This window comes from Pan paniscus, chromosome 22 (assembly GCF_029289425.2).
Source record: "Pan paniscus chromosome 22, NHGRI_mPanPan1-v2.0_pri, whole genome shotgun sequence".
Lineage (NCBI taxonomy): Eukaryota > Metazoa > Chordata > Mammalia > Primates > Hominidae > Pan > Pan paniscus.
This window is the reverse complement of record NC_073271.2, coordinates 36,713,052-36,740,898: the sequence shown is the minus strand read 5'-3', so window position 1 is coordinate 36,740,898 and position 27,847 is coordinate 36,713,052. Positions and strand designations below refer to the sequence as shown.

General features: G+C 40.7%; 1 protein-coding gene and 1 long non-coding RNA gene across 4 annotated transcripts in view; one reads left to right on the top strand and one right to left on the bottom strand.

The window, feature by feature from the left end:
• DSCAM (DS cell adhesion molecule) overlaps positions 1–27,847 on the top strand; it is an 827,811-nt gene that overhangs the window by 197,987 nt on the left and 601,977 nt on the right. The gene's annotated exons all lie outside the window — the stretch shown is intronic.
• On the bottom strand, positions 7,512–12,247 carry LOC117977336 (uncharacterized). Its single transcript, XR_004668463.3, has 3 exons — positions 11,635–12,247; positions 10,103–10,259; positions 7,512–8,456 (listed from the first exon to the last, which is right to left on the bottom strand). It is a non-coding gene; the product is annotated as an uncharacterized LOC117977336 (long non-coding RNA).

Here is a 27,847-nt window from a genome sequence, read left to right as displayed (position 1 = left end):
TTTGCTATTTTAGACAAGAGAACCTGACTTTGGACTATGATTTATGTAATGGAATTTCTGAGTGGTCCATTAAACTTATTTAATAACCATAAAAACTGGCATAGAATTAGCCATAATTCATCAAATCTTACATTATATTCTTAGTCTGGGATTGATGTTTAATCAGATTTTTTATTGTTTCATAACATTTAATGGTCTATTTATAATTATTTTCTCAACTATATCTGATGGAAAAATATATTACAGAAGAGTTTTTGATGTTCCAGAAATAAGGATATAAATATACAAACAGTGCTCACCCACACAGGAACTAAGGCAAAGATTGTTGCTGTTATAATTTCGGAGCAAATCGATTGGCCTTTGTAAGCTATGATTAGTGTAGACATCCTAATAACAGCGCGTGGTGAATGCCAGTCTTCTGAACTTTAACAACTCCTTCAATTCAGCCACCAATAAAGTGATGATAATAGGACTGAAAAACTTGTTCTCACAATGATAAATTTGCATAGCCCCATGCATATTTGTGGCTTGAATTTTTCCTCCTTCAAAATCCCAGAGCAAAATTTGAACAACTTTGTGTCTTTATGATGTTATAAATTCTTGGCAAGAAAGTATAGAGTGATGGCAGAGAGCAAAGTGAAACTTTAGAAGAGAATATTGGCAGAAACCCTTGGAGACTGGTCCAGAGCTGTGTGTGCAAGTGGATGCATTCATGCATGCAGGGCATGGAGGCTCTCAGCTGTGATGGGACCCAAGAGATGGTCCAGGGCCCCTGGAGGGCCTGGAAGAGATTGGAAAGAAGAGTCGAGAGTGTTCCCTGGCAGCTGAGCAAGGCCAGTCAGCCTCACTGAAATTCAACTGCACACCAGCTTTCTACTTAATATGTTAATTTTGTGTTCCATTTTCTCCTGCAATCCTTTCTGCCAGCCACTCTTCGCTTTTACATGCTTCATGTTGGAAGTCATTATTTCTGTCATCTCTAAATATTTCATCCAAGGAAGAAAAGCTAGGATATGTCTAGAGAACAGAAACTAAGTTTGTAGGAAGTTTGGTGGGCAACACGATGGACTCCAGATCAGTCAATGCCATGTGAGTTCTCTTTGCTAACAAGAAATCAGTGCTCATAGTATCAGGTGAACAGCCACTTTTTTTTTTTTTTTTTTTTTTAGACAGAGTCTCTCAGTCTGTTGCCCAGGCTGGAATGCAATGGCGAGCTCTCATCTCACTGCAACCTCCACCTCCTGGGGTCAAGCCTCCTGCCTCAGCCTCCTGCCTCAGCCTCCCAAGTAGCTGAGACTACAGGTGCACGCCACCACACCCAGCTAATTTTTGTATTTTTAGTAAAGACAGGGTTTCACCATGTTGGCCAGGATGGTCTCGATCTCTTGATCTCATAATCCACCTGCCTTGGCCTCCCAACGTGCTAGGATTGCAGTCAGGAGCCACTTCTTTCAGTGATTTTCAGGATTAAGTTCTAGGCCTTATGTTCCACCCTGTGTCTTTCTTTTCAATCCTAGTTTCATGGCCTGCTCCATTCATCGGCTCAAACTTCATGGTGGTACTTTATCCCCTCCGCCGCCTTCAAGAACAGTATCTTTTCATTTAATGCAGTTAATTTTATAGGCTGAAGGCTCTAAGGTTCTAATACTTGTGTTGTTTTTCACTCTGCACCCGTTATATTTTATAGAGGAAATATTTTTGATGTCCCAGGACAGTTTATTGTTTTGGAATATTCCCTGGACACAACAAAATACTTTTTGCTCAATTTTTCCATTTTTCTAAATTGAAATGAATTTAGAAGTGAATATGGTAAAATAATTGTATAATAACCACTTGATTTTTTAGACCCATGACCTAATATCATCAAAACACATCACTGTGTTTTGTGAATTACAGGAGTATTTACCTCAGATAGAGAATTGGATTGTGTGTTTCTAACATAAAACATGAAGAAGGGCACCGTCTATGCCTGCCTGATTGCTATGAGATTTAGGAATCTTCCTACCTATTCTTCTCATACTACTGATAGTTATAAGTCTTTACTAAATAGTGGATGCCTACTAAAAAAAAAACTGAATTAAAGCATTACATGATTCCACAAATATGGATCAGTTCCAATTTTCACTATTTTACCCTAATTCAATTAACAGCCTTCTACAGTCTAGCTGAATTTCATCTTTATGTATCATCATCTCTAATAAAACATTTTTACTCTTGGTTCATGATTTACACTGCTCTTTATCGGAGACTTTACATTCAGTTATTGCATCTCTGTGGTTTCGGATGCCTGTGTAGCATACTCAATCATCAAAACTGTAAGAAACAGGGCTGATTGTTATTTCTATGCTCAAGAACATTTTCTTTCATTGCTGCGGCTTTCAGGACATCAAACAACCACCACAGAAGGAAGGGAAAGGAAATATTAGGGAGAAAGGATGCAAGGAGAGAGTACGTTAATTATTCTCAAAAGAGCCCATCGTGCTCTTTCTAGGCTGTGCTAGGAAAGTGTCCTAGATTGGCAGCCCCCGGTATGGGTATGCTTCTGTGGCCAAAACCTGAAGCTGGAATAAAATGAAGTGTTTTTTTCTTGAATCTTTACTTGCAAAATTTGGTAGAAGGGTATGAGTGCTTGGCTTTAGTAACTTGAAAACAATTTTTAAAATTTGGCAGTTGTATTTTGAAACTGTTTTAAAAAGAAGAACGACTATATATCTCCTCAGATTTTAGGGATGGAACGTTTTGACTGTGAGTTGTCCAGGTTCTTGGTGCATTGAGCAAAGAACTAAACAAAATCCACAAAAAATGCAACAAGGAATGAAGCAATGAAAGAAGTAACAAAAGTCCAGCTTTACTGAAGTGAAAGTACACTCTACAGAGTGGGAGCAGGCTCAAGCAAGCAGCTCAAGAGCCCCGAATGCAATGTTCTTTAGGGTTTCTATTAAGCTAAAAGAATTTGGTAACACCCCTAGGTGCCCTTTCGAGGCCTCCAGTTAGTCACACCCTATGAAAGATTGGCCCACCACCAATCAGAGGCTGAAGTGAAGACTTGGCCCACCGTGGACCAGAGGCTGAGGTGGAAACTACTGTTTTGCCATCACAGGAGTGAGGGCATGGCCTATGTGCTAATCTTTCCTAGAACTGGCCGAACCTGCTGTTTTCTTGCTTATGCCTTAACCCTTGGTTACCCTAAACCCTATTCTCCTGCCTCACCATTGGTTAGCTATCCATTTTCTATTTTCACTCATTCTGATGAGGGTCCCAACTACAGATAAACCACTTGACTCACCAAACACTGCTTGCTGAAGTGAGAAATGTCATAAAGTTATCTGAGTTTGGCTTTGTACTCTTTTATTTGAAAGAGTGTGTTCATCCATTAACCCATCCATTCAGAAAGCATTTATTAAGCACCTGCTGTGTGCTGGCTTTGCTCACTCTGCCAAGCTGTGAAATCTGTTTCTCTAGGCGGAGTTCTGAAGTCACCCACATTCTGAATCCCAGTCTTGGACCAACTGAATTAGAATGTCTGGGCTGGGGCTTGGGAAGTTGGGAGTTTAACAAGATCCACCATGGTTTTTATGCATGGTGAGCCTGCTGGTCTCAATTGAACAAATGTGGATGGAATGAAGCATGGATTAGTCTGTTCAGGCTGCTGTAACAAAATCCACAGACTGGGTAACAAAAACAACAAATGTATTTTCACACATTCTGGAGGCTGGAAGTCCAAGACTAAGTGTTGGCAAGTTTGGCCTCTCCTTGGCTTGCAGGTAGCTGCATACTCATTGTGTGCTCACATGGTGTTTCCTCTGTGCACACATCCCTGGTATCTCTCTGTGTGGCCAACCTTCTTATAAGGACACCAGTCATTGGATTAGGGCTCACTTTAACAGCCTCATTCTAACTTGAAGACTCTGTCTACAAATCTGATTCTACTGGGACTGAGGGCTTCAATATATGAATTTTGTTGGTGAGACACCATTCAGCCAACAGCAAAGCAAAAGAGTCCACTCTTGGCTGGCATCCCAAATTAGTTGAAACTCTGCCATCTCAAGCCAGAGCTTTGCAGTCCACTCTGAAATTGGTGGGTGACCTGTGGAGGTAGTTTCTCCCCTGAGAGCTTCTCAGTGCAGTTAAGGCTCTGAAGTCCTCCTGAGCAGCTCGCGAAACTGAATTTAAACCAAAGTTTTCTACAATAATTTCACCATGACCCTCTGATGTTTGCAAAATTTCTGTTCTCAAACAGGTTGCTCACTTGTAAAATATGTTGTTTCTCCAAGCTAGAGAAAATAAAACAAGGAGAAGTCAGGCCCCTTACTGAAGGCCACCCAAATGTGACTTAGAGATGAGATATCAATCTGTCTTACTCAGTTCAAGACAGTAGGAAAAACATTGTGTATTTACAGGCAGTAGCCATCAGGCAGATCTTATTCCTACATATCTGAGCTGCACTCTGGAATTTTATCATATTAATCTCTAGTGTTTCTTCATCTACCCACCCCACCACTCATCCCTCTAATAGAAAGCAGTTTTATTTCACTCCAGAGACTGCAGCAGGTGCCAGGAGCCTGAAACACACAGCAGCCCCAGCCTATGTATCCCAGAGCCCCGAGTCCAGGCTCTAGGCTCTTATCAAAGCAAATACAGATCCCACCACTGGGTCTCCTGGGAGGCCCTCTGCCCTGGTGATTCTCATTCTCATCACACATCAGAATCACAGGAGGCTGTAATCTTTGAGAGGCCAAGGTGAGCCAATTGCTTGAACTTAGGAGTTCAAGACCAGCCTGGTCAACATGGCAGAACCCCAACTCTACTAAAAAAAAAACATAAAAATTAGCTGGGCATGGTGGCAAGCACCTGTGGTCCTAGCTACTTGGGTGGCTAGGGTGGGAGGATGGCTTGAGCCTGGGAGGTGAAGGTTGCAGTGAGTTGAAATCACACCACTGCACTCAAGCCTGGATGAAAGAGCAAGACCTTGTCTCAAAAATAAAATCATTTTTAAAAAAATGAAAATAGAATTACAGGAGAGCTTGTGAAGAGGCAGATCCCTGGACTTCATTCCTCACCTCTGGAACCAAAAACTCCTGTAACTGGGGGCAGAAAGATTTCTCTTTTTGGAAGCTCTCCAGGTGATTCTAGTTCTAAACCATGGCTCTTTCCGGTGTAATTTCTCAGTACTCCTAATGGGTGCTTTTAACTATGACCTAGATCAGCTGCTCCCTCTTGCTTGTGCTGGATACATACGTATCGTGCCTCTGTTCCAGCCATGTCACACTGCTGTGCTCTCCGCCTCCAGTGTTTCTTCATTCTTTAGACTAGCACCTGCCCCTCTTCACCAGGGAAGCCTGCATCATGAGGAACACCAGTATTGAAGTCTTCATCTCTGTGTTCCTTCAGGGCTGTGGAGTCCAACAGCCAGGGCCCAGCTGTGCCAGTACAAGATGTATCACCCTGGACAAATATTTACCCTCTCTGAGCCTTGATTTTCCCATCGCAGTCCACAACAGGAATACATGAATATAATCTTTTTATTTTTTTTTTTTTTGAGACAGAGTCTCACTCTGTCACCCAGGCAGAGTGCAATGGCGCAATCTCAGCTCACTGGAACCTTTGCCTCCCGGGTTCGAACAATTCTCCTGCCTCGGTCTACCGAGTAGCTGGGATTACAGGCACTGGCCACCATGTCCAGCTAATTTTTGTATTTTTAGTAGAGACGGGGTTTCACCATGTTGGCCAGGGTGGTCTCGAACTCCTGACCTCGTGATCCACCCGCCTCGGCCTCCCAGTAGTGCTGGGATTACAGGCATGATGAGTGTAAACTTTGAAATACATATTAACTTGGCTTTTATCAGTGTGTAGTAAGGCTCTCCATGTCAGAGTAAATAAATCCACCAAATAGGAGTCAAATAAATTCTTATCTGAAAATCCAAGCCTTAAGATTAGGATATTCTAGAACTTCTCTTCTAGATATTTTCAATCATGTTGAATCTCTTGTGTTACATATTTAAGAGAAGGAGAAAAGAAAGCTTCTTTTGAAAGCCTGTGACCAAAAGAAAGAACTGGAACCAGCAAAAGCAAATTGGTTTGTTTTCACTCAAATAACCGTCTGCTTGACTTAAATGTGATCTGGCAAATGGGCATTGCTACAAGAAACAAAAGGCTTCTTTTGAGCTTCTAGAGAAAGAGAAAGCATTCTGAATACTTAATCAAGATACCTTTTCCTACAATTAGTGGAAACCAGCTCATGTCTGTTTTCTCTCTCCCCGTTTCCTTGTATAACACTCATGTAGCTGCTGCCGTGAGGTAGATTTAAACATCCACCACCCAGACCACACCCATGGGGCCCCCAACATTCTAGAGCAGCTTGCTCTGTGCATCTTATCCACACTGCCATGCGCTCTGTTTATCTCGTTAGAAAAACCCTTGCATATTTACTAAAGGCAAGAGGCAAAATAAACGCTGAGTTACATATGTAAAATTCCATGCAGCATCATTCTCCTATGTATTACTAGGTTTGGTTATTTTACATGAAGACAGTTTCTTTTTACACAAACAGTAGGGCTCTTAGGCAGTTGTTCTCTTTCAACATGAACACAATAGACTAGATAATGTTGTCTGTTTATATTTCTTTCCGAAAGTAGGAATGATTTCCTAAATTGCTTTCACGTACTGTGTAAAACACCGTAGAAGTTCTGAGGCTTATCTGACATCTCATTCTCCCCTGGTGTGTGTGTGCGTGTGGTGTTTTTGTGTGTGGGGGGTGTGAGTCTGGCAGAGACGAAAGGGGAGCTGTTTGATTCTGTAGTTCCTTTTCTGCCTTCTTCCTTTCTCTGTAAACTTTGGATACTTATCCAAATTACTAACGGCAGATTGAGCCCTATGCAGATGGCATGTGTCTGTGGCAACCTCTGCTCTCCACATCTCTTGGGCCTGTTTACCTGCGCTCCCAGAGCCTCCACCAGCATCCCAGAATCTCCATCCCCATCTCTCACTTATACACACATCAGTCATCGGTTATCCATTAGCTAAACTGCCTTCCTTAATAGCTTTACACTGTTTGCTTTCTCTGGAACATTTTTAGTTAAAATTTCATAATGCAGTTGCACACAAATGAAGACACAGATGGCTGCATCCTCCGTCTCTTCCCCTCGTTTACAGGAAGCTGCGGATCAGGGAGGGGTGTTAGGATTACCCACATGGTAAGGGCAGAGACAAGAGGGGACCCCAGTTTTCCATGCTGCACATGGTCATTGCTGGGGACTGAGGTTTGCACATCACCCTGCCCTGTTCTCCCTCCGCTGGGGAGAAAGTCAGGGATGGAGCAAGCTGCAGCATCTTCTGAAAAAGAAAAGGTGGCCTTGTCTCCAGGTCTCCCCTCAAGTCCCACCTTCCCATAGTTTTCTGCCACTTCTCTTGATTTTCCTCTCTGCAGCTGCTTTGAGGTGGGTTTTCTCCAGATGCACACTTTCCCCTGCTTTGCGTCCTTATTCTGGTAGAAGCACAATCTAAAGCTCATTAAGGGAACTAATCAATTCTGTGCATGGCGCTAGCTCAGCAGATCACCACACAGGCAGCACTATTAGCAAGCCGGTGCTTAACACATGGCACTTCCATGAATCAATATGGAGCCCGTGTAGAACAAGGCATGGGTTTTTTTCTCCTCCCATTAAGAAAAACTGATGCCAAAAATAACTTCTCAGATATTTTCAAGTATGACTTTTATGAAGGGAAAAAGCATTTTTGTTTGCAAAATGATGCTTCAATGCAGGCCAGTTGTGAATTGTGATGGCTTTTATTTCTCCTGGGGCTGTAACTTTAAGGGTTTAGAATTTGGAACCACAGCCTAGCTAATCATGACACACACACACACACATGCACACACATACACATACACAAAGCATCACGAAGAACCATACAAATTGTACATTATTTTACACATGGGGGCTCACTCTAAAATAGATACCATTTTAAATATTAACTAAAACTTGTGCTCATTGTATGATCATTCTATATGTACTGATTTGTTATTCACATTTCTTTCAAAATCGTTCAAATTTCTAGCCCACGTCAATTAAATATTAATAGTACTTTCTACAAACATGAGCGCACAAAATAAATTCAAATCTATTTTTCCCACTGGTGTTATCAATACTGCTCATACTTTGTCAGTAACTAAAATTAAGTATCACATGATCTTAAAACTAATGTCACATACTAAAAAGCTTCCAAGGCAAATTGTAGAAACTCTCAACATCATTGTTCTACTGGACAACATACATAAAATTATTTTACAGTGATGGGAGAGAAATAGGCTCCTCGTCCTAAAAGCTGCGAAGACAGTAGCGGTGCCGTGTTTTGGCATTACTCCCCTGTGGATCCCAGCGACGGGTGGATTTCTCCTGTGCTTTATCATCAGACACAAAATGGACCAAAATGGACGAGTGTGAGGGACACAGAGGCTGCTGTAAAAAAAAAAAAAAAAAGCAGGATATTTATGGGTCTATGACGACCCAAATAATGAGCAAACATGGGAATCCCCTGCTGAAAAGCTGTCACAGAACTGAAGCCTGCCTGGAAATATCTTGAGAATGTTGATATCATTTTAATAGGATCTAAAATGAGAATTCTGTCAATATAAAACAGGGAGAAGGGCCTCCTTCTATTTTTAAAAATACCCAACATTCATGTTTTTCATATTTTCCTAGCCTATAATTACTCTTAATCAAAGCACAACAAATAGTAAACAGTAAAAATGAAATAAATGTGGTGACAGTTTGCCAATAACGAGGAGAAAATGTCCCATCTGTCTAGCCGCGAGTAAAATGGGTGTAATTACCGCTCATTTTTCTCGTAATTGCTGAGTTATTAGTTTAAAGCTTACACACAACTGGTGAACAGTGAGTACTACCCATTCCGTAATTACAGCCCCAGCCTCGCCGTGCTTGAAATCAGGGAATGCAAGAGTCGAGGAAACGATCTGAATTAACCCTGACTGCTTGCACAGAATTGTGACTGTCTATCTTATATTTAAATTTTATAAACTCTGAGTTCCTTTGCTATCCAAATGTTAAACCGGAATGTTTGCAACTCCAGCTCGAATTCTAATTTGCTTTTAAGCTATAGTCTTGCATCTGCTTCTAATGGTGAATGCATAAATTCATTTTTGATAGAAATAATCCATGCAGGCCACCACCCTTTGCATTGCATTTGTTAAAGTTACGCATGGTTCACTGATATGCAGGGGTCTGTTAGCAGTTATGTTACCATCTCGTTACCAGGGAAATTCCGTTTGAAAGTTTAGGATTACACATGGGTAGTCAACACCTGACGTACACAGCAGGGCAAATACAGAAAAAAGAATCTCCCTTGATTGTTTCTGTTTATTACAAATCAAAGATTAAGACAAATAGAGCTGTGGTTTATTTCTTCTTCCAGTATGTTATTTTATCTCTGAGATTCACCTAAGAAAGACTAAGTTCTATGATGTTCTCATAGAACTATAGCTACTTTTGCCTACCATGCTGATATCATTTTAATAGGATCTAAAATGAGAATTCTATCAATATAAAATGGGGGCCGGGCGTGGTGGCTCATGCCTGTAATCCCAGCACTTTGGGAGGTCGAGGTGGGTGGATCACCTGAGGTCAGGAGTTCGAGACCTGCCTGACCAATATGGTGAAACCCCATCTCTACGGGGTTTTTTGTAAAAATACAAAAATTAGCCAGGCGTGGTGGTGCGCACCTGTAGTCCCAGCTACTTGAGAGGCTGAGACAGGAGAATTGCTTGAACCTGGGAGACAAAGGTTGCAGTGAGCCAACATCATGCTATTGCACTCCAGCCTGGCTGACAGAGTGAGACTCTGTCTCCAAAACAGAAAAAGAAAAAAATTTATATATATTTCATATATATATATTATATATAATATATAATAGATATATTATATATAATATATTATATATATATATGAATGAGAAGGGCCTCCTTCTATTTTTGAAAAATACCCAACCTTTATGTTTTTCATATTTTCACATTCTAGCAAAGGTAGATTTTCTGGGTTACTTCTCTTTGGGGTCCTGTCTTTGGTCTATACAGGGAACTGTAACTCACCACAGACAGAGATAGTGCTGAGACGACAAAGCTGGGCTTGATTCCGCTTGGATCCCTGACTTCTCAGCCATTCCTGATGAACCTTGATGAGCTGCCTGTCTCTGATCCGGGAACACTGATGACAGGTGCGTTTATTTTGAGGGAGCATATCCTCAAGCTATGGAGTGGTTGTTGAATGAGATGTTGTGAAAAAAAAAAAGTCATGAGACCCCCGGCCAAAATCCTCAGACTAGCGTGGCATTTTTTTTTCCTAGCAAGTTATGTCATTTAATTTATAGATATAGAAGTGGAGACAATGAAAATATAGCATAGTATGTTCATTTCCTTCCTCTGAGCCTGAGTGATGCCAAGGTATATTTTTCTATGTTAGGGGGACTACCCTGGAAAAAGGAATGGTTATAGTAAAATTTGGTATGGAATATTCACTGATACGAATCTCACATTTTCAGAAAGAGAGGAGATGAGGAAAGGACTTGGTGATGATCAAATATAACCTAAGAATCAAAGTTATTTCCATTCCTGGCTGCAGAAGCAGTGAACCACCCCCTTCCTTCTTCCCTCTCTCTCTCTCTCTCTCTCTCCCTCTCTCTCTAATATTTAACCTCTTGGGTGAGATAAGCTGGTGAAAATCGTGGAAATGTATTTTTAAAATCTTCATTCTAAGCCCCCGAGAACCACAGTATCCCAGATTCCTTTGAGCTCCGCATAAATGTCTTGGCTCCGCGAACCACGTGCATCTTATGCATAATCCTTTGGTTGTGCGCGCCAGCTGGGCAGCAGAGATAGCGAGTGCTGGGGGCTTGCAGCTTTAAAACTGTGCCCAGGCCTCACTCAGAAGTAGGAAAATGAAATGAGCATTTGCATAATCTATCTCGAGTTACCCAGGTTTCTTTCAATCTTCTTATCACGTTTTTAAAAAAATCTATTAAGAGAATATTAGAACAAAATGCATTTTTGTCTTCAGAGAATTCATTTTGCCTGCGTCTTTGGGTCCTATAGGGCTTTTCATTTGTTTTCGTTTTTTTAAATGCCTTAAGAAAAATTTTTAGGAGTTTACTTTGTTCCTACTCTTCTCTATTTGAGTCAGCAACACATATTTAGATTAATTCTTTTGACTTGGAAGTGCAGTTCTGAGCGATTACAAAATTTTTATCTAAAAAGGCTCTAAATGAATTGAAGTTGTGAAAATTGTGATAATTTATTTCCTGGAATTGAAATACAGAGAAACTAAAATACACACTACATTTTAATTCAGTGTTAATTTCTCCCATTTGCTTATAAAAGAAAACATGGTGCAGATCTTGTGTACTTGAAATAACTGTCCACACATTCTCAATCCACAGTCACGAATCAGACACACACACATACACACACACCTGCCCACGCACACACCGGCATACACTGCTAAAGTAGCAAGCCCGCTCTCCAGGCCTGTGCTGCCAAGGCTGGCTGGCCAGACTGCCTGCCTCCCTCTCTCTTTCTTTCTTAACTAGATTATTTTCATTAACTCTACTTTCTAAATCTTTCTTTACCTCGGTAGCAATTTGCAGCTGCATCATTTACTGACACGTGTTTCTTGAAGTTCCCTGGCAGGCACTGAGTTTTGAAATCCAGCGGTCTCCAGTGTCTGGCCCGCACACCAGCATTTGGTACTGCTGCCCTGTTTCCCTCCTGCTGACATCCCTCCCTCCAGGCTGTCTTCTGTGTCTCTTCGCTTTCTCTTCTTTATTTTCCCCTTTCTCTCCTGTCGGTGGGATTTCCCTTCTTTCTTCTGCCTTGTCTGTCCCCTCTCTGTGTCCCTTCTTCCTTGAATGGTGACCTACCTCTCTACAGGCTGTTCCCAGATGCCGTCATTCTTTCATTTAACACAGAAGTACTAAGAATTCATCTGTACCTGGTGCTATTCCAGGGGCTGGAAGACTACAGAAAATTTTAGAGAGACAAAATTCCTATCTTTGTGAAACTTATATTCCAGTGGGAGCAGGCAGACAACTACTAAAATAAACATGTAACGTGCTATGTTTGATGAAAAGTGTTGTAGAGAAAAATAACTCAAGGAAGGGTGATAGGAGGTTGAGGCTGTTTAATGCTTTAAACAGGATGGTTGGTGAAGGTTTCTGAGAGGTGGACGTGGGTGCAAAGACACCCTTTCTTCTCGCTCAGTTATTACCAAAACGGAAAAATCACCACGTGCCTGTGCTGAAGATAACCTTGTAGATACACAGGCTTCAAATGAATACACTGAAGTTCACACATTTCTTTAACCTGGGATGTCCCAAATATTTCTTTTTAGATTTGTACATATTTTGTTTTACTGATAGCTTATTTGATGTATTAAGATACTATTACAGAGAACAGGAATTTCTAGGGCATATTGGGAATGAAAAGTATGGCCATCGTGTTGCATCTGAGCTGTGGGTCCCCATAGAGATGTGAAGAGATGAGGGAAAAGGATAAATCTTTGGAGGAAGAGTGTTGTAGGCAAACAGAACCGTAAGTGCACAAGTGGGAGTGTAGTACCACTGCATGCTGGTAGAAGCCTTGGTAGTGAAGAGCTGAGTGGGGAAACACGGTTCCGTCGCAAAGTCCCTCTGTGTGCAGACAGAGGCTGATGCCAGCTCTATGCCTACTGCCAACCACTGCCACCAAAAATTATGGACAGAACAAGAGGAACAAAAGCCACAGAGCTGGTCTGAATCTCATTCCTCAAACATCTTTCCTCTTATTGTTTTCAAACTTTCTGTGTTTTGAAAGTTCTTAAATGTAACTCTTGTGCTTTTACTCCTCCATTAACCATTCATCAAGTCGTCTTTCAATAAAGAGACTTATATGTTGTGTCTTTGAGATTTCTTTATATTGGGATATAAAGGAGCATATCCCACTAAGGAATAAGTAGCTGCTAGGCTTTCTCTTTCTATTTGTTAGGCTATGTTCCTGGGTCGAGAATAAGAAATAGTAAATCCTTTGTGTCCTCCCTTTGGGAGAAGACCACCTTATACAGCAACAACATGGGATCTCTGTGGGGCGCATCATTCCCTGGGAGGCTTCCCAATCTAATAGGAGACTGCCTCCCTTTGGGAAAAGACAACCTTGTGTTTTCTGTGTATGGTTCATTCCAAGTTACACACATCCAAGCATCTTACACCATTGAACACGCTCCCAAAATTCACTCCAGGCATTTGCGTTTTGGCTCCATGCATCCCCATCAAACGGTTCTTAGCCTACGGTCCTGACGGAGGCCCATCTGAGCAGCCATCTTATTCTCAATGTCTAGCTAACCCCTCCTTTCTTCTCACTCACTTATTGCCAAAGTAGAAAAATCGCCATGTGCACGTACTGTACGTGGCTGTGGATACACAGGCTTCAAATGAATACATTGAAGTTAACACATTCTTTAATGTGGGATGTCCCAAATATTTCTTTTTAAATTTGTACATATTTTGTTTTACTGATAGTTTATTTGATTTATTAAGATGCTATTTACTGAGAACAGCAGTTTCTAGGACATATTGGGAACAAAGAGTGTAGCCATCTTGTTTTATCTGAGCTGTGGGTCCCTGCTCTTGCAGAGAGATGTGAAACTGGGTCTTGCTGTGAGATCTTGTGAAGTCACCGCCTTCCTCTCAGGACCACCGCCATTTGATTATACGTTGTGTGCATTCCTTCACGTGACCATGTGCCAGATGCAATAGAAAAAGTTGTTTCAGACTGCCACTCTCTGCTTCCAAAACCCAAGTATCACATTGGTTGGAATCGATGAAAGTAACTGTCACCCAGCATTTGTGTTCTTTGGTGACGATGTATTAAATAGGGAAGAACCACAGGCTGGGAGGACATCAGTAAACAACCTAAAGGGGGTTTTTAAAGCAAATCAATATGGAACAACGGATGTAGAAAATTACCAGGAAATGGATAATTAAGTTCCTTCCATGTTCTTTTACAAAATCTCTGAGAATAAATTCCCTTAGGACAAATAAAGAGGAAAAGTGATGCCAATGAAAACCTTAAGGAAATGATTGAGTGTTGGTGCTTAAAGTGATGGAGTATTTGTGGTGTCATAGTGTGCACACGGAACCCACAGCCTCTTGAAGGGATTCGCACATGGTCACGTCCATCTTTCCATTCCAGTGGCGCTGGGCTTCCTGTGGATGCAGCACAGTTAAGTGTCGTGGTCTTTCTAAAAGCACCGCACATGTGCTTGTCAATCAACGTGGAATGAAAGCCACCGCCCTAGGGATGAAGAGTGAGTGAGACCTCTTGCATTTTCCAACTAAGCAATTTCAGTGCTGTCGTGTGATCTTGTTATTCCAATAAGCAAAACGCGTTATTTTATTTTGGGCTCAGTGTTGGATATACTGAAAACAATGATAATAACCAGCGTTTACTATGGAGCACATACTGTGTCCCAGGAACTGTCGTGTCCTTTATATGTTTTACCTCGTTACTGAGTGTATGTGTAAAACAGCTCTTTATTATGTGAGCAGAACAACTCCCCAATATATGTGTGATAGTTGCGTGTCTTTTAATACATTCGTGTTTGCATATGTATATATAAAACAACTGTCCTCTCACCCTCCCCCCACCCAATTTCCTTTTATTCTTGTAAACGACTTTCTCTACCTCTTCATTTGTTTACAGAATGACAAGTATTCATAAAGCCAGGTATAGGCAAATTCTATCAGTTGGCTACAATAGCTGGATTTGTCTTGGGGGTAGTTTTATTATTTTGCCCTCCTATTTCTGACAGGCTCATGAACCCCTGAGCACTGGGGTCAGCATAGACCTGGTCAGCAGCCTTGGAAGCCAGCACAGCTCTTTGGAGGCCCCATGCCCAGGGCACTACCCTTGCAAACTCAGACCTGTAAAAGGATGCCCTCTTCAACTGCGTGGATGCGTGCCGTTCAAATGCACCTTCTCACAGAACCTGTGCAGTAGCGCAGGGAGGCAGACTTTGTCAGAATTGTACCCACATTTTACTAGGAAAGCACCGAGATGCAGAGAGTCTGAAGAACTTGCCCATGGTGGCGAGGATAGTGTCAAAGCCATGGCCTCTGTTGCCATCACCCTTTATTTTTCCTTCTGCACCACAAGCCCAAGTCTCCTGATATGACTGGGAAGCCTCCTGGGGAGTGAGGTTCCCCACAGAGATCAGATGTGTTGCTGTATAACTTCCTAGTTTGGGACAGAGATAAAATGGATGACTTCTTTGGCCCTCCCACTCCTGAGATTCTATCATCCAGATTCATTCCAGTAAACATGGAACACCACCTAAATGTGCTGGAGTGAACAGAGCGATTGTTTCCATGACTGATTTCAGTGTCTTAATTCCTTCTCACCAATTCCATGACTGTGGGGCCTGAGGGACAGGACAAAAGAGTAGACCCAATACTGGGAAGTCTTATTGGGTTGCAGGGGTGCTCTGAGTTAGCTGGAGGAAAACAGTGAATCACCCATGCAAGCCCAGAATCCCACCCAAAACCATGCCCAGAATTCAGACACATTTTATTTTAAAGAAATAACAAAAGTGGTTGAATGAGGCAAGATGTGGGAGTGAAAGACTGGACCTGATGGTGACAGCTAGGGAAAGGAATCTGAGCTGCTAGAGCAGTTCAGTAGCTGGCTCAATTATCAAGCAGTGAGATTTGCTGGCAAGAGTCAAATAAGGAACAAGGAGACCAATGACATGGGGCAGATAGAGCTCCACTGTGGCAGAGCTGATCTGCAGGCTGGTGGAGCAGAGGAGGGGAGCCACTGAGCCATGCAGAGAGGCCACGTATAAGATAATACGAAGTGACTTGGCCGAAATGTGTAAGCACAGAAGGTTCATTGCTGGCATACACAATTTCTGCTACATAACATGGTGTCCTTAATGGCCATAACTGCTGAAAAGCACAGGGAGAAAGTGGATGTTGTCTAATTTATAAAATGATAATACTTTTATTATCCAGATTGATGACAGATGCTCCAACCCCCAGAGTCTTTCTCTCCTTGGCCCCTTGACCTAAATTCTTCAAGCAGGGACTTTGTTTCATAGCCTCTGAGCCCATTCTTTCTTCCCCCAACTCCCTCGAAAATCAAATTACATTGTAATGATCTGTCCACCTTTGGGTGACACTCTACCGTGTTCATCTGAGACTCTCTCCAGCGTTTTTGTTTGTGTCCAGGCTTCCAGGAAAGCTGATGGGGTCTAGATGCACTTTTTCTATATCCCCCACTGACAAGTACAGTGAAGGCCGAACGCTCAGTGAACAGTAACTCTCTGCCCTAAATCCAGGTGGGTGATGGATCAACACTGAACTTTTATTTTTTTTGTTTAGAATATATTACTTTGGCCGGGCGCAGTGGCTCACGCCTGTAATCCCAGCACATTGGGAGGCCGAGGAGGGAGAATCACTTGAGGTCAGGAGTTCAAGACCAGCCTGGCCAACATGGTGAAACCCTGTCTTTACTAAAAATACAAAAACTAGCTGGGCATGGTCACGTGCACCTATAATCCCAGCTACTCAGAAGGCTGAGGCACGAAAATCTCTTGAACCCTGGAGGCAGAGATTTTTGTTGTGGTAAAATATACATAACCTAAAATCCACAATTTGAGCCACTTTTAAGTGTTGACTATACACCATTTAAAGCAACAAAAATGTTTGCAAATTCGGGTTTTATCCAACAATGCATGCATTTCATGTAGATTTTATTCTCACCCCACCTCTGTATGAACTCTCTGCCTCTGCTTCTGTCAAATGTGTCTGTTCCCTAATATTAGACATACTTTGTGCTTTCCTGCTTAATTAATTGTTTATACAGCCCTTCTCTTTCCTTTTCACTTCTGCTTTCCTGGCCACCACACCTCTTCTTGTTGGGCTCCATGGTAGACATCCATCAGCATTTACTCCTTGCCTCCCAGGGAATCTAGGTCATAAAGGGCACCCTCTTTGTTTATAGCACTTAATAGTAATTGTAACATCTCTGTGTTGTCTATATTGTCATTTACCTCTTCTATTAACTATTCACTTGCTACCAGATAACTTCTTTTATTAATCTGTATGTATATGTCAGGTTCTATAGTAGATGCCAGGTCTCCAATAGTAAATATGAATATGATTATTAATATTAAATATGATTTGTCTCCTTTTCTCATGGAAATTTTATACTCTGGACAAAGGGCAGACATTGAATAATCACTGTATCAATCAGAATAGGCTATGTTGTGGTAGGCTAACAACCTTCAGCACCTTCGAACAACAAAGGCTAATTAATTTCTTGCTTACTCCATTTGCCCTGGTGGCTCAGCTGGGACTTTCATGGTCCTTACTCATGGACCTTCCACACTGAGGGAGCACGCTGCATCTGGGGAATTTTGGATCTCAGGAGCACTGAGAAAAAGAGAATACAGTAAGTCTCAAACTAGCTCTTAAAACTCCTTCCTCACTTCTCCTCTTGTTTCATTGGCAAAAACAAGTGACACGGCCAGTTCTGGCTTCAATGGTCGATAGATATGTAATCTTCCTCTGAGGAGTTTGGGTATCGTTTAACTGGATATACAGGCTATACATACAAATGCACAATTGCACATTTTTATGAGACTCAAAACCCTTCCAAAGTAAATTCGATTACTTCTGTTTGAATTTGGTTTTGAATTTTCTAGAATTAAAGGGTTCGAAGAAAGGTATAAGGATAATCTTGTCCAATCCCAAATGGTTTGACCCACGACTCTCAATCTCTGGGCCTCTGCATAAGAGTAGAGACTAAATTATTGTATAGGACAAGAAGTAGAATAAACATCCTAAGTGCTTGCCATAGAGTAAGTAATATCACACACACACACACACACACACCACACACACATACTACACACACATACACACACAAAAAGATAGATATATAGGGCTGGGTGCAGTGGCCAGGGAGGCCGAGGCCGGCGGATTGCTTGAGGCCAGGAGTTTGATACCAACCTGGGCAACATGTCAAACCCCATCTCTCCAAAAAAATTACAAAAATTAGCTACATGGTGGTGCATGCCTGTAGTTGCAGCTACTCAGTAGGCTGAGTTGAGAGGATAACTTGACCCCAGGAGGCGGAGGTTGCAGTGAGCTGAGATCGCACCACTGCACTCTAGCCTGGGTGACAGATCAAGACCCTGTCTCAAAAAACACAAGAAAAGATAGATGATAGATAGATAGATAGATAGATAGATAGATAGATAGCAAGCAAGCAAGCAAGTGCTTATACCATGGACCATTCTAAATGTTTTTCATCTATTAACTCAAGAGTCAACAAGCTTTTTCTGTAGAGTAACAGACACTAGATATTTTAGGTTTTGTGGGCCATGAGATCTAGGTTATTACTACATAACTCTGCTACTGCAGTGCAAAAGTGGCCAGAGACAATACATAAACAAATGATCTTGGCTGTGTTCCAACACAGATTTATTTACACAAACAAACAGTGAGCTGGTTTGACCTCTGTTTTAACTTAGTTTATTCTGATGACAACCCTACTGTTATCCCCATTTTATAGAAGAAGAGGCCTGTAGAGGTACAGTAATTTGTAGAAGTGCAGTTGAGGCTTGTAGAGGTTCAATGATTTGTCAGAGTTCTCTCATCTGGTAAGTGGGGGAGCCAGGCTTTCACAAAGGCAAGTTGGCTCCAGGGTTCATGATCCCAACTGTTAGGATTCATTTCTTCTCTAATAATGCTACTCTGCTGAATTCAGTTAAGCTATCGAAGTATGGATCAGAAAAAGAGGGTTGGGCTTCCAATATATTTGCTCATTTTATGGATGATCTTTTCTGTCTACAAAGACAAAAGACACAAATTATTTGTGGTTTCATTGTGCTGGGGTTGTGTGATTTACTCAGCCACACTAAATACACAACAAGATGGTATACAAAGTGGTCAAATGTACCATCTGAATCATTCTTGGCATACACGGACACACAACTTTGGGGGTCTTCAAGTTTCCTTCTACCCTTCCCAGCAGGGTAGAAGAGAAGACAAAAACACAGCAGGAAAAGTCTGTCCAAGAATGGGAAAGAGTAGTTATGGCATGCTTAGGTGGTGGGAAACAGCTGATTTAAAGTTAGTAAATCTGAATCCAAATAATGGTTCGATTTCTGTATGCAACCATGCATAAATCCCCGTGCTTCTCCAAATCGGAGCTTTCACATCTGAATCATGGAGATGGTATATCTACTGACAGATGTGCTGTGAATGATAAAGGAGTTTAAGTAAGTGCAAGTGTTGGCTAAATTACAACATCTTATAGATATATGTAAAGTCATCGCTATTACTGGATTGTCCTTAGAAGTAAGGGCTTTTGCTTTTGTTGTATTTCAAGGTGACTTAAGTATGGTTGACTGCATATAGAAAAGGAAGAATCCAAACATGTACTCGCTGTAATTGAGTCTTTAAATTGCATATTTACAGAAAATGACTAGCTTTTAAAATCCCAAGTGATTTTAGAGAAGACTCACAGAATTGTTAAGGCTTTCCACAACATATTTACTCATATAGTGGGGGTGGAAGGAGTTGGATTTGCCCTTGTGGTTTTCATAGAGTTGACAGCTTTTCTTGCCTATTCCACAAGTTCTAATGCTACATAATTTTTAAGATTTGGTCCACTCAGCTATCACTGTGATCTCCCAACTTACATCTGTTATCAATTTTTCAGTCCTCTCCTAGTTCTTTGCATTCACTTCTATTTGCCACAGGTTATTAGAGTTATTTGTCCATTCATTCAACTAACGTGTGGCTGTCTATTATGGAGAGGCAGTGTACTAGATGTTAGGGACACAAAGCTCATGAAGTAGATATGGCTTCTGTCCTCAGTCGGTGTATCTCTCAGTCAGAATCTGTTACTTGGGGGGCAACTGGAGCTCTTTCTCCCTTCCTAGTAGGCTGAGCATATGGAAACCAGATCCCCAGTTAATTTTAGTTGTTGTTTTCTTGATACATAAAGAAAAGATCCATAAACTCAAGATGCTTTCTTATGAATCAAGTTTTCAAGTTTTATAGCATTCACTTTGTACTACTTGTTTTGACCCCATTGAGAAGTTTTATTTCTTCTGTTCTCCTGATTCTTCGTCATTTTAGCAGCAAATATGTACTTACCATCCACTATGCGATTGATGCTTTGGAAATACAATGGAAAACTTGGTAGCAATGAACCCTCTGCCTTTAAGAAGCTTATATTCTATTTTAGATTAGGGAAGCAGGAAGGTCTCTCTATGTACAATAGAATGGGAAAGAACGAGCCACATAAGTGGTGTCAAAGAGGAATGCAAAAAGACAGCATGGCTGGAGCCAAGTGAAACTAAAAAGAAGATGAAGTTGACAAGAGACATGATGCAGATCACCAGAGGCAATTCAGATCACTGGGAGGCAATGGAGAGCATTTTGATTTTATTCTAAGTTCAATGGAAAGTCACCAAAGAGTTCTAAGAAGGAGTATAACATAGGGTTTGACACAGTGGGTGGGTGAAGAAGATCACACTTGCTACTAGAGATGGGGAGTACGTTGTAGAGGGGAAAGTATGGGTGCAGAGAGATCAGATGCAGGTTATTTCAGGTGTCTACATAAGGGATGATGGTGACCTCAAATGGAAGTAGAGGTAAGTGGAGAGATGTGAGATACATTTTCAGATAGCAGGAGTAGGACCTGCTGATGGGTGTGTTGACATGGGCTGAGGGCAGGGATGAGGCAGGAAGATGGTAAAATCAAGAATATTCCTGGGTTGAGCAACACTCCACTGTCCACTCCCTGTGATGCGATTTGGCATTTCTCAACTCTGCCTTCCCTCCTAAAAATCAGGAATCGGTCTTATATTAATTTTATTTTGGGTTCTGTATCTGTTGAATTCCATAAACATCTCTCATTTTTTTCTGGTTACTCATTCATCTATCAGAAATTGTGTAAAGTCCATATTTTTTCAAATTTGGACACCTAAATACTAAAGATTTAAACTATTAATAAACATGTACTTAATTTCAAAAAGAGCCTGCAAGACATAGGTGAATAGGGTTTCCCATTTCCCGAGAGGAGGAAGAGGTGAGGAAGATTGTGTGGGGAAAATTGAGAGGAAAATGGAGCAGTGGTAAAGGAGAATGCCAGCTAAAGGGAATTTTGTTTTGTTGTTGTTATTTGTTTATGTGTTTTTTGTAAAGATGAGATACAGTAGTAGAGCATGTTTGCCCGGTGAGTACAATGATCCAATAGAGAATAAGCTGTCGTGGTGCAGATACAAGAAAGATAAAAGAACAGACGGAATGACATCCTTGAGAAGGCCACAGGGTGGGGGCTTTCCAGCTCCTGCAGCAGGATCCGCCTTGAGTGGGTGATTGGGGTGGGTGCAGGGTAGAGAGAGATTCTAACTGAGCAAGTTTAGGATGAGGGCTTGCACTCCAGAAAAGGCTGGAGAAGGCACTGAGAGAGCTGTTAGGAGGGAAGCCAGAGATGAGAAACGTAGAATCTCATCTCAGGGAGTGAAAAAGGAGACTGCTAGACACAGGATGGTGGCCTTTGTTGAGCGACTCTTCCATAGAGGAAAGTGCCTGGATAGCTGGTTTCTGGAGAATTTAAGTATTACTGTATTATACATTATAATGCATCTTTGTATAATGTTTTTCTCTTATTCCCCAAGATCTTTCATTTTCTTTTGGAAAATGTGGACAGTTAGTCTCCATGTATATCTCTGTGGTTTCTTACTCTTACATTAATTTTGTTTTGAGTTGAGTATCAATTGAACTTCATCAACATCTCTCATTTTTTCAGGTTACTCATTCCTGTTTCAGAAATTCTTCATAAATGTTCATTATTTTCACATTTGGACACCTAAATAATAATGATTTAAACTAAACATTTATTTAACTTCAAAATGTATATACTATTTGCCTTTTTTATGGTGAGAATATATTTGTATAATACCTATTTATGTCAACACAGCAACTAACATAAATATACTCTTAGATTATAAAAGCTCACTTTATATAATCAAAGCATTTTCTTTATGTTATAAAATAACTGGTATGAATATGCTATTTGGAATATCATTCAATTACTTACACCTCATTTCTTTCAAAATGTATTGGAGATATTTCCCAATTTGCAGGTGCCTGGAAGGTTGGAGTGATGAGTGTGTGTTTGTGTGGATGTGCGTTTGGATGTGTATGCACACAAAGATTTCTTCTTTCCTAAGCTAATATTTCTTTTTTCTTTTTTGGCCTGACTTCTGTACACAATTTTCTTAGCCCTTCTGGTAGGTTATTTAGGAACTCAAAAGTGCTGGGTATTGGCTTTCATGTCCTGCCAGGCTTCCTTCTTTTCTTTGGGAGAATGTTCTGCATTCCAGGAGACCCTGCTCCCAAGCATCATTCACATGGTCAGGCTGTCCAGGTGCCTCTCACCCCACTTGGAGATGAGGCTGCTCTGTTTTCCTACTTTGGTAATCCCTGCCTGTGTTCTAAGGGCCTGGCCAAAACATGGAAAGTCTTACTCTTTTTTCGATCCGATCTTACAGCAGTGCTGGTGACATTTTATTCTAGGTAGATGTTTGCATGAGGCAGTTCTTAAAAAAAAAGTTTAAAAAAAGATCTTTCTGTCTCTGAGCTTTTTTCATCTATTTCCTCCTTCTGTCATATTTCCAGAAGCTAATTGAGAGTCAGTTATGTTTTATTTTATTTTAACCCAGTGATACAGGCAATGATGAGTTTGCATGTTAGTAAAATGGGAAAATGAGATGTGTAGAGGCTGAGGGGCAAAATGAGAATCAGTACAAAAATCTGATTGATACAGCATTTTGTGAGAGGCAAGAATGTCCCTATTAGGCAGGAAGCCCTGGGTAAGATAACCTGGAATGGGTGTATATGATCAGAACACAGGGCAAAAAAAAACCATCCTCAAGACTTATTGCCATATGAAGACTGAAAGACAAACCAACCTTCTGAGTGAACTCATTGAAAAAAATCTCGTGTGCCTGGAAACATTCTGAAAGGGGCCCCTCCCTTGGGCTATAAAATCCATGGTGAATATCATTATCAAATCAGATATGGGTAAGCTTTTACAGCATCCAGTTCCCAGTGACTATACCTTAAAGAACAAAACAAAACCAAAACACCACTATCCGTAGGCAAGTGTTTTCTCTTGACCACATATTTACATATGAAAGTCTGTTCTGGGGAAGGACAGTGAGGAAGATGGAAAAATCAATGAAAAGCTCCCTCTTTGAATTTGTAGAGGCCTTTCTTTCAAAGGTGAGCCCCTCTGCACAGATTTGTTTGCAGAGACCCACACAGGCCCCATATTTATTTAGTTCCTATTTGAAAAGAAACTGTCCTCCTGCCTTAGAAGAAGCTCATTACAGATAGACTTCACCTTTCTGTTGCAAAAGATGTTTCCTTGAAATGAAAATGTAATGAGTGTTAGATCAGTAGCATGTAGCTGCCAGGCTATCTCTTTGATCCAGTTTGGAATGCATTTGTTAAAAAGCTGCTTTATTGATTTTTTTAGCTGCTTTTTGCTGTGTTTGGATCATTTGTACATATGCACATCACAATTTTTGCTACATCAAAGTGCTTAATAAGTTCACTGCACTCAGGAAATAGCATACAAAACAAAGGAGCTTTGCTCTATAAAGATTTCTGCCTCTTAACCTCCAGTATGAAAGTTGTTTTTAATGTGTTTTTTTTTTTCTGAATAGCTTCAAAATATTTTATGCAGTCTTCAATGAGTCAGCCAGGGCCCCGCTTCAGATCTCCTTCTTTGAAAATGATGCATTCTGGAAAAGGAAGGATTTGATTGAACGAGTAAACACATCTCACATCCATTCTACTGGGCAGGAGTCATTTTACTTCAATTAATTATTTAATTGGCTCAGTTTGTGGGTAGCGGCAGCTTCCAGGAAAGTGTTGACAATATTTGATGTATGTGAGGATAGCTACTAATTGAGTAATAAGTTGAAATTTACTAGGTAACTAATGTGATGTTTCTTTATTAGGTCCAATTATATGACAAAGAATGAGCACATTATAACCTTTAATGCTGATTTTTTTTTTTTTTTTTTTGGTATCATGTACATACAAATCAATGTTAAGTGCTTTAAACTCTAAACAGGTGTTTCCTGGGGGCAGACTCGGAGCCAGCTCAGTGGAAAGCACGACTGGGAAGACAGAGCTGAGTTTGCTCCACTTTTGGTCTCAGGCCAAAAGTGCTGACTGTGGTCAAGTGTGGGCTGCACAGAGGAGCTGTCCAATCCAGCGTCCAACTAGACCCCTCGTGCTGGTATTCGGGCAGGCTATACCTCCTGCAGATGTACAAATGAACATGCATTAAAGATTTTATTTACCTCATTCAGTGAGGGAGCTAGGAAAATGTTATAACCAGTTGAAATGGGGATCAAAACCAACATTTATTTGTCAGTAATAGTGAAATGAATATGCAAATGGAGTCAAAACTGGTTTTTCCATGGCAATGGCATCAGTGGGGAGGGAAACCAATTAAACCCCTATGAGAGGTGGAATTTATGGTGTTCATTAGTTACCTACAACCTATAGGTTTGTAAAATAGCTCAAAGACAATGAAAACTTAGAATGTGATAACCTCTAGAGTCTAGAAATTGTGGCGTTTCCCATTGAAGCACACCTTTTTTTGTACACCTCCAACAGTGGGGCGGACACTCAAATCCTTTTCTTTTTGTCTTTAAAGTCAGGAAAGTCCGTTTACTTCAGGGGTCAGGTGAAGGTCAAGGGGTAAGAAAATAGGAGGCAGGTGATAATTGTGGGCTTCCAGTAATATTCTGGTAAGTGAAAAGGAAACATGACCTAAAATAGCAATGCATCAACTGAGTATTTAAAAGTCTTTTGTCTTTTCTAGAAATTTTGTCATTGTGGTGGTAGTTGATGTAAAAAGTGGTTTTCCTACTTCCTGAATTTTATCTTTTATTCTCTCTCTCTTTTTTCCCCTCCCTCCTTTCTTTCCTTCCTTCCTTTTTTTCTTCCTTCCTTTCCTTCCCCTCCCCCCTCCCTCCCTCCCTTCTCTCTCTCTCTTTCTTTCTTTTCCATGACCTCATTCAGTGCCAGTTCACATTTTCATCTTGATCCATCCCTTTGTACATTGGACTCTCAAAAACAGCAATTCTTAACAGCTCAATTGGATTTGCCATTTGGGGCCATCTCTGTACATGGCCTCTAAATAAATTTACCAACTCCCCTTGGTGCAAAATTGAGATATAGATGAATGGGTGGCTCCCTAAGAGAGGAACGGGGACACCTGGGTCTGGTGGAACCATGTCCTGAAAGCACTATATGACTTTGGCAAACAGCACTCTTCTCTGGGTGCCATCCCATCTGGTCCCCAAGCAGAAGTCAGAGGGTGCTTAGCAGCCATGGCCTGACCTGGCTGCAAAGGGCATCCAGTCAGCATCGCTTTGTACACTGGAGCTTTGAACCAGTGATCCTCAAGCCTCTCCAGTCAGGTCACTGGGAATTTATACTTTCCTAAAATGTCCGTTTTCTTGCTGTTTGCCTCAGAATGAAATCTCACCTCATGTGATAGTAGTCATGAAACCCAAAGACACAATGTGGAGAGGAGTTCACGAGAATGCCTGGTATGAGGAGAGCACCCCAAATCACTCTTTATGAGCTCACCTCAAATCTCGGGCTCCACTTATCCCACAGTAGTTTTTTTGTTTGTTTTTTTGTATTTATAAAGATATAATTTACATGTAATAAAATTTATTTTTAATGTGTATTTCTTCTTTTGAACATATGCTTAGAGTCATACTACAATCAGATAATGTTTCTGTGGGACACCCAAACTTTCCTGGTGCCCCTTTTTTGTCATTTTTATCCCCGGTCTCCCAACTTTAGTAACCACTGTTGTGATTTCTGTCTCTATATTTTGCTTTTTCTAGAATGTCATGTCAGTGGAATCCTAGAAATGCAAACTTTTGAGTCTGGCTTCTTTCACTTATAATGCATCTGAGATCCATCAATGTCGTCACACGCATCAGTGCACACTGAGTCGTATTCCCTTGTATAAATGGAACCCGGTTTATTGTCTCACCTACTGAAAGGGAGGTTGTTGGGTTGTTTTTAGTGATGGGACATCATGAATACAACCAGTAGAAACATTCATTTACAGATTTTTTATATGAACACAGTGTAGTGTTTCTGAATTGGATGATAAATACATGTTTAATTCTATAAAAAGCTGTCAAATTGTTTTCCAAAATAGCTAATCTATTTGGAATTCTCACTAGCAGTATATGAGAGTTCCAGTTGTTCCATCATATTCTCACCATCATTTGGTATTGCCTCCCTCCCTCCCTTACTCAATCTTCTTTTTTCTTTTCTTTTTTTCCATTATATTCTCACCATTATTTGGTATTGCCTGCCTGCCTGCCTGCTTGCCTGCCTTCCTCCCCTCCCTCCATCTCTCTCCCTTCCCTTCCCTTTTTCCTTCCTTCCTTTCTTTTCCTTTCCTTTCCCTCCCTTCCCCCTCCCTCTTCTCTCCCTCCCTCCCTCCCTCCTTTCTTTCTTTCTTTCTCTTTCTTTCTTTTTTCTCTTTCTCTCTCTCTCTTTCTTTTCCTTCTTTTTCTCTTTTTCCTTTTTTCTTTCTTTCCTCCTTTCTTGCCATTCTACTAGATTTCATAGTGTTATCTCATACGGTTTAAATGATATTACCTTAATTACTAATATGTTGAGCTTTTTTTTTTCTTTTTACATGCTTAAAATCTTCTCTGTTCAAGTATCTGTTCAAATCTTTTGACTGGGCTCTCTTTCAAAAGCTTTCCAATTCAAATTCTATCTTTCCAAAAGTATGAATTCATTAAGTCTAGAAAGTATTGATTGGCGTATTTACAATGCCTGTGGATTCAATGGCGAAACAAACTCCTAGAACAGATTATTTTGTAGTACCTTAATACATAGATATTAAAGCAGTAATCAACTCAAGCCAGAGTGGATTCACTAAGAATGAATAATGTAAAGGGACCCATTTCCTTTCTTTTTCATGAATTAACTTAATTTTATATTAGAATAGTTTAATAGATATATTTTATTTCATGCTTGTGAACAAAATGGAGAAATATGAACTGTGTAACAATAGGTAAATTATATTTTGTTGAAAAACTATTACCCCAACATATTAATCTTTTTGAATCTGTCTAGCTGGAGGAATGTTCCTTAGTAATTAAATTCAAAATAATGTAATCGTCAAAAATATTCCAATTAAGTCAACAATAATTATTTTATAAATATTATTAAATGTGTGTATTTTATTCTTATTTTAGAAATATTACATATTATAATAAATCTGGTATAGTTTCATGGGAGAAGGATCCTCTGACATTCATCTCAGAATGCTATACTTCACTTAAAGTTTACCTCCTTTTGTTATATTAACCCCACTTCATGAGATGCTATTTATTCTTTTTTTAAATGTGTATGTCTCACTTTCATGGTGTTGCTTTTGTTTTTTTTTTAAATTGCTTATCTCTATATTTGAGATTTCCTTTTACCCAGTGGGTTTAAGTGGCATACTGCTTGCTTCAGGCTATTTCGAGTAATTCTGAGGTAGAGGCAGGACAGATTGCGAGGCCTGTCATGCCAGGAGCTGCAAAGTCTCTCCCCTTTTTCCTGGGTCTTGGTAGACACTTGAGTTTCTGCCATGTTGTCCCTTCCACCTCCAGGCGCTGCTCCTGCCTGAGTTCTGCAGCCAAGTGCCCTGTGATTGCTGTAAGAAGGACGAATGAGG